The sequence below is a fragment of the Biomphalaria glabrata genome, chromosome 18, assembly GCF_947242115.1.
Source record: "Biomphalaria glabrata chromosome 18, xgBioGlab47.1, whole genome shotgun sequence".
Taxonomy (NCBI): Eukaryota; Metazoa; Mollusca; class Gastropoda; family Planorbidae; genus Biomphalaria; species Biomphalaria glabrata.
In genome coordinates, this window is record NC_074728.1 from 13,283,897 (window position 1) to 13,297,389 (window position 13,493).

Here is a 13,493-nt window from a genome sequence, read left to right on the forward strand (position 1 = left end):
TAGTGTTTGGAAAAAAATTGCCCCCCCCCCGACTCCAAAGTTTTGGATATAATGGTCGACTTCGAGTTTTCCCTATGTGGCCAATGAGTTGAGAATTTTTTTTCTCACTATTATGCACATACCTTGAAATTTTAAAGAAAATCGTTAGAGCCGTTTTCGAAATAAAATTTATATATATATAAATATATATACATACATACTAAAATTGATCACTCAAAATTATAGGATTTATTTTTTACTTTGAAAAATTATAACGGTCAAAAAAGAGTTTTCCCCGTGTGTCCAACGAGCTTGTAATTCTTTTCTCAGCGATATACATCAACTGTTAAATTTCTAGGAAAATCATAGAGCCGTTTTTGAGATCCGCGCTGTGCGTGCAGGTTCCATGAAGTTTTGACTTGAATTATGAATAGAGGTATTGTAAAAATTAGTTTTACTCCGGACATTTGATCTGTCTGTGCGATGTTAATTGTGCTGTAAAACAAAATAACGGTGCATTTCAGTTTATTGTTCCTGTCATGTTTTCTATGACATGAATCAACTTATTATGAGTTGGCGTTGAAAAGTAAGAAACTGATGCTTTGTATGCATTACTGCTTCTTTATCTCACATTGTTTTGCTGATTGTTTCCAATGTATTCAAGAAATGATCGCTGTTCAATCAACGCGGCTACGGAATGTCTAATTCAGCCTTGAAATCAGTTTCATATGAAGAAATCTGGGCGAGACGTTTCCTCAGTTTAGCGACTTGACATCAAAACGTTTTGGACATTTGGACTTTCAACACATTTTTTTTTAAAAGAAAAAATAAATGTGCAGAATCTTTATGTAGCCTATCAACTGTCAATTTAAAAAAATATTTTTTTTTTTCATTTTGGTGTCAACCCTTGATGGGAGTCACTAGTTACGGTCCGCACCCCTGGCACCACCAAGCGACCCCACTGCAGCCATTCAATTAGACATGATATCTTACAGATAAATTCTATATAAAAAAAAATAACAACAACAGAATACCAATCGGAAATAAATCTAGATAAAACTACTAATTAATTTTAACTATAAACGGGGGGTTAACTCACATATTTTATTTACATATACACCACAATACAATACTATCGGCTCTTAATCTAATGGGTACCTCTCAATCGTTGTAAGAGTAGTACACTTCGTCGGTGGGGCTGGACGCAAGAAACCTTAGTTCAGAGGTTCTCAAACTTTTTCAGTTCAGGGACACCTTTTCAAGCCATACGACGCAGCCATAGTTCTTCCCTTAGTCTTCCCAAATCCCATATTTCTAAAGCCGCTGGTATAATCCGACTCCCCGCAACCGTGTGTGGTTTTATGCTGTGCTCAATTCGCAATAAAATAGTGAACCTTAAGAGCTTTTCATTGAGATTCATTCACTGTTGTCGCAGAGCTAATAATTTCCTGCTTAACGTTTAAAGAAATGTATGAGTTTTTCTTATAGTTCATTATTATTTATTATAAGATGACGCTTCAGTTGCGCAGGTTTTAAACTTTCGTTCGAAAACGCATTCAACATTTGACACATTGTTGCTTTTTCCTTTGTAGCCTACGGCTTGGTCCAGAGATCGTATAACCTTAGTATTACTGTATTACTATTAGTATATAAGTACTGTTATATTCTTTCAATGCCGCGATAAGGTAGAGAATAAAAAAGTTAATTAGTTTGTAAAATTAGTAAATTTGATATTCATGCGCAAAAAACAAATCAGTGTTGTTTAGTCAAGTTACGCCCACAATAGTCATAGAATAGTTCGTAATAGACATATTAAATAGTAGTGCGGTGCCAGCTGATTATTATTCAAATTATCCGATCGTATTGAACTGGATTTAGAGAACAAGTTATTATAGTTGTATACAATTTTCATTTTTTTGTTAACCTTCCCACGGTCGTCTCGCGAACCCCTGGGCGTCCGCGTACCACAGTTTGAAAACCAATACCCTAGTTAACCGTCGGCCGAAGACATGGGTGAGCTTTACATCACCTGCCCTTTATAGAAGATCGTAAAGTCTGAAAGAGGTAGATTTACTTATTTACTTCACGTGTTCACACAGACACAGACAGTTTCTTTACATACATATTAGGCCTACTTTTTTTTTTCTCTTGCCACACGAGCTACGGGCGCGATTACGTCAAAGATAAAAAGAACAAAATGTCGGAAACACGTAGCGGCGTAGAATGTCGTCTGCCGGATAGCTATCATTCATTTCCTGACGTCTGATTGCCACAGACGCTGAAGTTTGTTGACAACGTTGAGGCTTTATTATGAGCGATTTCATTACGTGCCCTACTGACTCGTGCACAACTTTTGGTTCGGATAATAAGAACAAGAACTTGGCCACTAGACAACTATAAATGTCATGTTCTTACCACACGTTGAAATGCCTTATATGAATTTTTTCCCTGGGTTACATGGTTCGATTTAGACAGCGCTTCTGAACTTATCTATCTATCTATCTATCTATCTATCTATCTATCTATCTATCTATCTATCTATCTATCTATCTATCTATCTATCTATCTATCTATCTATCTATCTATCTATCTATCTATCTATCTGTCTGTCATCTACAATCTATCTATCTATCTGTAGGTCTGACTGTCTGTCTAGCTATCTATCCATCTATCTGTTGGTCTGTCTGTCTATCTATCTATTTCTAGGTCTACCTCTTTTCGTCTGCTAATCTACACTCCCATTTAAAAAATACATTTAAAGCACGTCAGTATGTTGGAGATTTTCATAATGGCGGCAACGCTATAAATAGCTATCTTTTTGGTGTCTCCTGTGTACAAACTAAAGGGAATGTGTTGATCACCTTTTGTTTTGTAAGGCATGGGATAATTGTGTGTGCATTATAAAACTGCATAATTTAATTTCCAAACATCTCCCTTTGTAGTATAAAGTCCTGTCCATATGAAGGAAGCACAAGACTTTCACTTTATGACAGATTAAAACTGATTGAAAAACAAATTTGGAACACCTGGATAATACCTGGATTGATTTAAATTTTAGTCATAAGTACCTCACCAGCAGAGTGGTTAGCATGTCGGCCCGAAGAGGCGTGAGCTATGAGTTTCAATTCATGTCGTTAACATTTTTTTCATCCTTTTTTTTTTTTAAAATGATTTCAAATAAAAAAATACGGTAAAATTCACCCAGATATCAATTTCTTCGACACCCCTTTCCCCCAAATTTCCAGATTAGTGATAGGATCATAGAGTATTGACAAAGGTAAAAGCATGAAATAGCGCTAACAAAATCAATTGGTAAAAATATTATTAATTGCACAGATTTAATGTTTTTGGTCTAGATTAGATTTATGGATACACAAATTTAGTTACATGACTGATCCAGACTAATCGATACAATTATACTTCGTATAAGCTATGTCTTTTGTTTTTCTTGTTTTTAAACTTTAAACTAATAATAGACAAATGAAGCCTCTTTTTTTTCATAAGTACTTGAATAGCTGAGTGGAAAAACAAGTCGGCTTTTCATCGTGGAGGCTCGAGTTCAATTCAGACTCAGGTACTTTGTCTTTTACCTCGCCTATAGCACAGCGCGAATTGGACTCTTGCCAGCATCTATTTATATATTTAATTCTCTTCATGGCTCAACCATTCTGACATCTAGAGGACATGGAAAGATCACTGTTTTATTTTTGCAAATCGGACTAGAGTTATCCCACGTCACTTAAGCGGCGAAAAAAAAAGAGGGGGGAGAGAAGAACAAGTAATCTACTTTGTATTCACCCGTCACTAAACAGAAGGGCCGGACTTACCATTGTGGGGCCCAATGCAAAACGCATTTCGCGTGGCCAGGTTTGGGTAGGGATACGGATAAAAGTGAAAATTAAGAGTTTGTATTAGAAAATAAATTCATCTTGGCATTTTATTCATTCTTTACTAAGTAAAGAATTACTTTACGAAGTCATACAGTATATCATAAAAATTCTGTTTCCTACATAGATCACGCTCAATAGCAAGAATTACCAAATGTTTCAATCTATCTTCAAGATTTGTTGACCTCAAGTAATACTTCATTAGATTGAGGCGCGAGAAGCTTCTTTCACCAGATTCCACAATTACGGGTATTGCATAATGCCGTTTTTTTTAATCGCGCGTAGGATTGGCGTTTTCCATATTGAATGACACCCCAAAATGACAAGTTTGTGTCTATATATTTCAGAAGATTTGTATGAGTTTTCAAAAGATTTTAATAATTTCCCAATATTTCCAGGACTTTTTCGTATATTTTGCAATGTCAGGAGATTACCGGGAGCTCTTGGTAAATCAGGAGGCCGCGGTAAACCTGTTATAAAATGGTTTAATTTAATAATTTACACCTAGAATTAGCGCGGGTCCTATGAAAGTGCAAGGCCTACTGCTGTCGCATAGGTTGTAGTAGCCTAAGGCCGGCCCTTCAAAATAGCGACTAGTGTAAGATAACAGACTTGTAAAAGTAACAAGACCAGGATAGTAACTTACGCATTTATGTAGTTATTAGTAAGTGTTATGAAAATCATATACTGTATCGGTTGTGGTTCTAATGTTTACATGTGCTCGTTCTTAACAATGTGTTCACGAAATGTTAGTGATGTGTGTTGTGTAGTCATTCAGTGTATTAAAGCCAGACTGTGTAGTCATTCAGTGTATTAAAGCCAGACTGTGTAGTCATTCAGTGTATTAAAGCCATACTGTGCAGTCATTCAGTGTATTCAAGCCAGACTGTGCAGTCATTCAGTGTATTCAAGCCAGACTGTGCAGTCATTCAGTGTATTCAAGCCAGACTGTGCAGTCATTCAGTGTATTCAAGCCAGACTGTGCAGTCATTCAGTGTATTCAAGCCAGACTGTGCAGTCATTCAGTGTATTCAAGCCAGACTGTGTAGTCATTCAGTGTATTCAAGCCAGACTGTGTAGTCATTCAGTGTATTCAAGCCAGACTGTGTAGTCATTCAGTGTATTCAAGCCAGACTGTGCAGTCATTCAGTGTATTAAAGCCAGACTGTGTAGTCATTCAGTGTATTCAAGCCAGACTGTGTAGTCATTCAGTGTATTCAAGCCAGACTGTGCAGTCATTCAGTGTATTCAAGCCAGACTGTGCAGTCATTCAGTGTATTCAAGCCAGACTGTGCAGTCATTCAGTGTATTCAAACCAGACTGTGCAGTCATTCAGTGTATTCAAGCCAGACTGTGCAGTCATTCAGTGTATTCAAGCCAGACTGTGCAGTCATTCAGTGTATTCAAGCCAGACTGTGTAGTCATTCAGTGTATTCAAGCCAGACTGTGTAGTCATTCAGTGTATTCAAGCCAGACTTTCTGATAGGGAGAGAACAAACTGTAATAATAAATGGTTCTAAATCAACACCGATAACAGTAAACTCAGGTGTACCTCAAGGAACAGTCTTGGGTCCACTACTATTTTTAATTTACATAAATGATTTACCAAATTGCATTACTTCAGGAACAAAAGTCAGATTATTTGCAGACGATTGCATAATATATAGAACAATAAAAACAACACAAGACACAGATATTTTACAAAGAGAATTAGATGAATTACAGAAATGGGAATCAAATTGGAGCATGTCTTTCCACCCAGAAAAATGTCAGTTGTTAAGAGTAACAAAAAAACTAAAACAAATTAATTCCACTTATCTTATTCATGGCAAACCAGTATCACAGACTAAAAACGCAAAATACCTAGGTGTTATAATAAATGAAAAACTATCATGGAATCCACATATTGATGAAACTACAAAAAAATCAAACAAAGCATTAGGATTTATTAAAAGAAATTTCTATAAATCAAATAAGAACATAAAACTAAAATGTTACTTAACCTTGGTTAGGCCAATAATAGAATATGCATCCTCCGTTTGGGACCCCTCAACTCAAGAAAACATTAAGAAACTGGAACAGACACAAAATAGAGCAGTGAGATTCATAACAAACGAATATTCACATTTGACTAGAGTAACACCTTTAGTAAAATCACTAAATTTAGAAAGCCTTCAGGACAGAAGGCTCAAAAGTAAAGTAGCAATAATACATAAAACACTGAACCATAAACTTCAAATACAAAAACAAAATTTAATAAAATACTCTGAAAGACACAAAGATAAAGGCACATTCCTCGTCCCATATGCTAGGACAAATTTGTACAAATACTCCTTCTTCCCTAGTGCTATTAGAGCATGGAATGGGTTGCCTGAGCTAGCCAGGAAAACCAGTGACTTGGCAGAATTTAAGTCATTGGTTAATATGCATGACTAAATGCATGACGCGTAGGACGTAATCATCTTCTTTTTGAAGTAACGTCTGTATTATATAAGATAAGATAAGAAGACTGTGTAGTCATTCAGTGTATTCAAGCCAGACTGTGTAGTCATTCAGTGTATTTAAGCCAGACTGTGTAGTCATTCAGTGTATTCAAGCCAGACTGTGTAGTCATTCAGTGTATTCAAGCCAGACTGTGTAGTCATTCAGTGTATTCAAGCCAGACTGTGTAGTCATTCAGTGTATTCGAGCCAGACTGTGTAGTCATTCAGTGTATTCGAGCCAGACTGTGTAGTCATTCAGTGTATTCGAGCCAGACTGTGTAGTCATTCAGTGTATTCGAGCCAGACTGTGTAGTCATTCAGTGTATTCAAGCCAGACTGTGTAGTCATTCAGTGTATTCAAGCCAGACTGTGTAGTCATTCAGTGTATTCAAGCCAGACTGTGTAGTCATTCAGTGTATTCAAGCCAGACTGTGTAGTTATTCAGTGTATTCAAGCCAGACTGTGTAGTCATTCAGTGTATTCAAGCCAGACTGTGTAGTCATTCAGTGTATTCAAGCCAGACTGTGTAGTCATTCAGTGTATTCAAGCCAGACTGTGTAGTCATTCAGTGTATTCAAGCCAGACTGTGTAGTCATTCAGTGTATTCAAGCCAGACTAAGCCAACATGGTTTTCGACTCTCTTATTATGTTCGTAACAATTGAATATCTCACTAAATGCCATCCAAAATAATAAAAGTTTGCCTTTCAGACCTTGTGATCTATAGAGCAGATGATGTCTAGGTCATCTGTTTTCTTTGGCCAAAGGTTAACGAGCAGGGTGTCATATGGCCAGCACAACGACCAACCGGCTTTACTTTCTCCAACTAAAGTCAGGTACCCATTAGAGTTGGGTGGGCTCAGGGGCTCCCTAAAAATTCAAAATCTCTTCACCGAGAATCGAACCCAGGACCCCTAAGTGCTTAACCACTCAGCCACCGCACCCCCATCTGAAATAATAGTTAACCAAAATTACCAATACGATGACAAATACATACAGTGACTTAAGAAATTCTAATAGCGCTCTTGTCATGTCAGGTCAGGTCAAGTCAAGTCGGATTAAGTCAGGTGCAATAATGAACTAAACGGTTTATCCTTTTTAAACAACATATGGTGTTGCTTGTAGGCCTAATTGGTTCAATTTTGAGTCATTAAAAATTAATTACACGATTGATTAAAATAATTAATTAATGCAAACTCACTCAATATAAGAGTTTTTTTTTTTAATATTTAACTTGTTTTAGCATATTGGACTTTGCCAATACTTTCCTTTAGGAAACAGCACCAAGAAAACGAAGAAGAAGCAGATAGAGAAAGTAATGTGAAGCCAACATTAAAGAATGGAAGGGCCTGTCGTTGAAAGAGATTCTTCTCGATGGAAAAAAAACAGGAGTGGAGAAAGACAGTCGACAGATCATTTGTGGTGCCACACTGGTTCAACAGACAAAAGAGTAGGTCAAGGTGAACATATTGGATTCCCTATTTTAGATTTAGTCTTAAATTATATACTTATTTCTTCCTCCAGATAGCAGTTTCTCAATCAGTCAACCTGGAGCAACGATTTAGAGCAGGCACTATAACTCTTACTCGTACTGTGGATTTTCACACTAAAATAAATCACAGTAATCTGCCCTTTGTTTACATACCCATTATGATATCCCCCTTTGTTGTTAGCTAAAAAATACTATAAGATAGAAAAAAAGAAAAAAAAGTGAAGTGGTGACGCCATAGTGGAAGCTAATGAAAAAAAAAAAGTAAAAAATAAAAAGAGGCAGATTGAGGGAAATGTCGAAATAGATTTAAACAAAACAAACATTGTCAAAGATGCCATAGAGAGAGACCACTGTTCTCAACTAATTAATAAGTAACATTTTTAAAAAAAGTGTTTTTTTTTTTTAAATTCCTCCTTTATGAAGCTACAACTTTTTACAAGAGCCATAACTTTACTTTTAATAACTAATGAATAATAGAATTTATTAAAGGAACATTTTGTACCCAACACTATCCCCCCCCCCCCCCCCCCATGTTTTCTCTACACCGGATACAACGAAAAGATTTTTATTAATAAATGTGCTTCCATGTTTGAAAATATCTGTCACTTTTTTTTCTTTCTTAAACATTCAAATAAAGTCCTTTGTTTCTTTATTTAAACCCTGCACAATTAGTCAGAATTTCAGTTCATAACCTGACCTCAATGAATCACAGTGATGCTCAAAGAACGGCCCGAGGGCTTTATCCGACCCGTAAGGCTGTGCTATCCTGCCCCATTGAAACACTTGGCCACAGTGCATAATGAAGCATCAACACCTCAGTTCCATTGGATGTGAAGATGTCTTGCTTTGATGAGGCCTGCGTAAGAAATGTTCATACCCTCCCATAGTCCCCCCTTCTCCCACGGCTGACAAAGGTGTAGGAGAACAAATGAGGACATTGAAATGAAACAGCAAAGCGCATCGAATAAGTTCTGAGATAAAAAACGATGGCTGGCGATACGTGCCGGCAAATTACTGGGGCATCCTTCTTGGGAGCTGACGTTAACTGACATGACGTCATGATAAGTGACAACTTCGAGACAGACAAGAGCCTAACCTATATTAGGAAGAAACCATTGTCACACACAAACATTCAGTGTATCGATGCAAAAGTTACTCTCTGGTTTTAGTTTTAGACAGACAGACAGATCGATAGATAGATCGATCGATCGATCAATCGATAGATAGATAGATCGATAGATTGATAGATAGATAGAAAGAAAGAAAGAAAGATAGATAGGTTGATAGATAGATAGATAGATAGATAGATAGATAGATAGATAGATAGATAGATAGATAGATAGATAGATAGATAGATAGATAGTTAGATAGATAGATAGATAGATAGATATAGATAGATAGATAGACAGATAGATAGATAGACATGAATATTAAATGAGGACCTTCATGAATTCATCAATGTAAATATAATGTTGATCTCGCATCTCTCTCCGTTAAGTTTTTTTTTAGATGACTATTAAATCTTCGATCTAGTTTTTAAAAACAAATAGCGACATTAGCGCTAATGCGAACTACATTTTGAAAGTGGGAGTGTACAGTGAAAGGTCAATGAGTCAAAAATATAAATTCTTATGTTGTAATCAAAAGAATTTAATTGAACACCATTCATGTTTAAAAAAAAAGGAAAGAACTAAAATGAATGCGGTTTAATAAGTACACAATTAGATCTCTAAATAAAACGACATTGCTATATTTGGAACACAGGTGGGTCAGACAAGCTGTGCTATTTTTTTTTTCAAGTTTATATCGATAGGTTAGCTTCGTTAACAGAAATTGGGGGGGGGGGGGAGGGCAAAACAGTGTCTGGGAGTGCAGTTAGCCCGAAGCCTGGGACAGGCCTAGGCGGTTAATGTGGTCACTATTTTAGGCATAAAAATGGAATTCTTCAAATACTTTTCTAAATGAACACTGATTTCAGACCCATGGGGGAGATATAAGAATGAGTTTTTAAAAGCGTCACGTGACCAACACAACGACCTATCGCTTTCACTTTGTCTCAGAGAATTATCGGTATTCAAGTTGGCCTATTCAAAGGTTATTGAAAGCATATAAGGCTATAAGCTCATGCTTTGACTCAAGTTCCTTCGTTTAGAAATCGAGGGCTCTACCACTTGCCAACATTCCCTCTTTACTACCCCCTCCCTTATTATGATGATGGCTGCCTGGTCGTGCGGTTTGCGCGCTGGACTGTCGTTCGGATTTATCGACGGTCGAGGGTTCAAGCCCTGCCCGCTCCCATCCCCCGTCGTCCTGCGGGAGGTTTGGACTAGGAAGTAAACTATCTTCAACTCTGAAGGAACATCCGAAACATGTCAAACAAAACATATTCAACTGTTTACTAGTGAAAAAAAAACTTTCATGCCTTGCGATCAATGGGGGCAGATCATTTCAAGCTCATCTGTCTCTATGGCAGACGGTTAACGAAGGTGTCATGTGGCCAGCACAATGACCACTATGTATGTCAGGTATCCTTTAGAGCCGGTTTCACTCAGGGGCGTCCAAGGAAATAAAAGAGATTAAATCTCACTCTCCACCGGAATTCCAGTTCGAGACCCCTCGTTCAGAGGCCCAGCGCTTTACCGCTTGTCCACCATGCCCAGGTTTACTTAATTGAGTAGTTTCGCTAAAACAATCACGGCAATATGTTCATGGGTAAAATAATACCCCAACTTGAGTCAATATAAAGTTATCTTTTCGTTCTTGACATTCTTATAGGTAAACTTAAATACCATTGTCACGCTATAATGTGTAGAACGGACACAAGGTCAAGGTTAGTTGCAAGAATAATCAGATGATCATGAGTACAAGGTCAATGTGCGTGAGTTAGGTAAGGTAACAAAAAGGCTGGAAAAGAAAGGTGAAGGTTAAGATATCGTGGACCTGAAAAGAAAATTCTAGAGATTTTGGGAACGAAACTATTTAAGTAGTTGAAGTTGTTATTTTTGAGTTAGTTAGAGTTCGGACCTAGAAATAGATGTCGTAAGTACAAAGTTGCTTAGTTTATTTAATCATTACTAATATTATAGCATCCTGTTGGCCACCTTCAGTCGTAGAGCGACTATGGCTCATCTCGAACACTTCTTCGTATGACTGTGGAGCCCTATTTTGGAAAGACACTCTTGTTCACAAATATCGCAAGTCAAGGTGGCTTTCGCTTAGGTGATAAAGGAGCTGGCCATCCTTCGTATACCACGCTTTTCTTCCAGATCTAAGGCCCATGTTTTTTCATTGTCCATAGCTTTCTTGGTCACCGTCTCTCTCCATCTAGTGCGGTCTAGGGCTATGTCTTCCCAATGGTCAGTATCGATGTTCACTGTTTTGAGGTCCCGCTTTATTACATCCACGTAAAGGATGTGGGGGCAACCCGTTTTTCTTGAGCCAGACGCGAGTTGCCTGTAGAGAATGATTTTCGGGATGCGATTGTCATCCATCCTATTGCATCCTGTAGTTACTGTATCTATATTTATTGTTTTAATTTCCGAGTTTGAAAGAATTAAAATAAAAAACAAGGTTACAAAAGACAGTTTGTGTGGAAACACAAACTCAAAATCGGCCCCCGAAGTAAAATGTTTTACATAATTCGGATAATCCTTCAGAGTTGAAGATAGTTTACTTCCTAGTCCAAACCTCCCGCAGGACGACGGGGGATGGGAGCAGACAGGGTTTGAACCTTCGATCGTCGATAAATCCAAACGACAGTCCAGCGCGCAAACCGCACGACCAGTGGTCCACCCAGGTAGGCTTCAATATTTTCAGAAAGAACATCCGAATGAAATTATATCAAAGACAAATGAGAGATAAGAATGGAGAAAGAAGGTTAACAGATCTTGTGTAGTGCCCCAACCGTCCCGCAGATCAAAGGATACGTGAAAGTGAATGTAAAGTTAGATGTGAACCTGGCCTAACTAGTTTGTGGTCTATAGGGCAGATGATGTAAAGTTCATCTGTTTTTGTGGCCTACGGTTAACGAGGGTGTCATGTAGCCAGCACAACGACCAACCGCCTTTGCTTTTCCCCAACTAATGTCAGGAACCCATTAGAGCTGGGTAGACTCAGAAGTTGAAAATCCCAGTCTTCACCAGGATTCGAACCCGGGACCCTCGGCTCGAACTAAATAAGTTAATTGTTTTGAAAAGGCTCAATCTCATAAAAAAAAAAAAAAAAAAAAAAAAAAAAGAAATCTGCTATATAGAAAATGTTCACGAAAATGATGTTTATAAGATTACTATTTGTCTTAAATTAGGTCTAACATATAATGCATACTAATTAGCTTTTTCTTATAAAAAACTGCTTGCATAATTAATTTTAAAAATTAGAATTTTCGCTTTCAGGAAAAAAAAAAGTAGCCGTTGCATCAGAACTTTGAATGGTCTAAAATATTGTGAAGTCGGATTTTCAATATCTCTTGTAGTTTACGAGATCTAAACGGGACGGACGGACAGACGGACAGACATTTCGCACAAAACTAATAGCGTCTTTTCCCCTTTTGGGGGCCGCTAAAAAATAATGTCTACACTGTTTCATTTTATTGCCACTCAGTAGCGTTTGTCTTATATCAACGGCACCTCTGAATCCACATGCCAGAGGATTGGGACAAGATGTAACACAAGTCTATCTCTTCAAATAACATCCTGACAACCATTTTCAGATGATGAAATAGCTTTTCTTTCGCGTTCTGTGCCAATAGTGTTATATCAGCGTCATCCACAGCAATAGCAACCAAAAACAAAAACATGACCAACGTATACCAGAGCACCAACAAAATTAACAACATCATCAACAACAACACTAACATCAACAACACCACCAACAGCACTGCACCAACAACATCAACACCACTTTCAACAACATAAGCAAGCCCTGCGATTACAGCAACACGAACAAAACTAACTCTACCACCTCCACCATCACGGTTAACAACAACAAAAACACCACCAGCAACAACAATGAATAGCAACTAAAAAAAACATTGAATTTTAAAACAAAATCTACTTCCATACTACCAACATCATCAACAATAACAACAACAGTGTCAACAAAAACATCAACAATAACACCAAGATGATCAACGACATCGCTATTATCAAAGACACCGCTATTATCAACGACACCGGTATTATCAACAACATGGCTATTATCAACGACACCGCTATTATCAACAACATGGCTTTTATCAACGACACCGCTATTATCAACAACATGGCTTTTATCAACGACACCGGTATTATCAACAACATGGCTTTTATCAACGACACCGGTATTATCAACAACATGGCTTTTATCAACGACACCGCTATTATCAACAACATGGCTATTATCTACAACACCGCCGCCAGCAAAGAACAATGTACCTATGTCGGCCGCAGGGCTTGGCTTTCTATTTAAACAATATCTTCTTGACAGCTGTTTTGAGGTCATTTTTTGCTGTCCGTGGGATACCCTTCCGCTCTAGCTCGTTACCCTCGAGACTCCGGTTCATGGACAGCTTTCTGAGCTGCTGAAATCAAATCAAAGATTTAATCATAACAAATTGACAGTTCACACCTCGAACCGTAGTACATATTTTCCGTTGATCTTCGTACTTCCGCGCACGC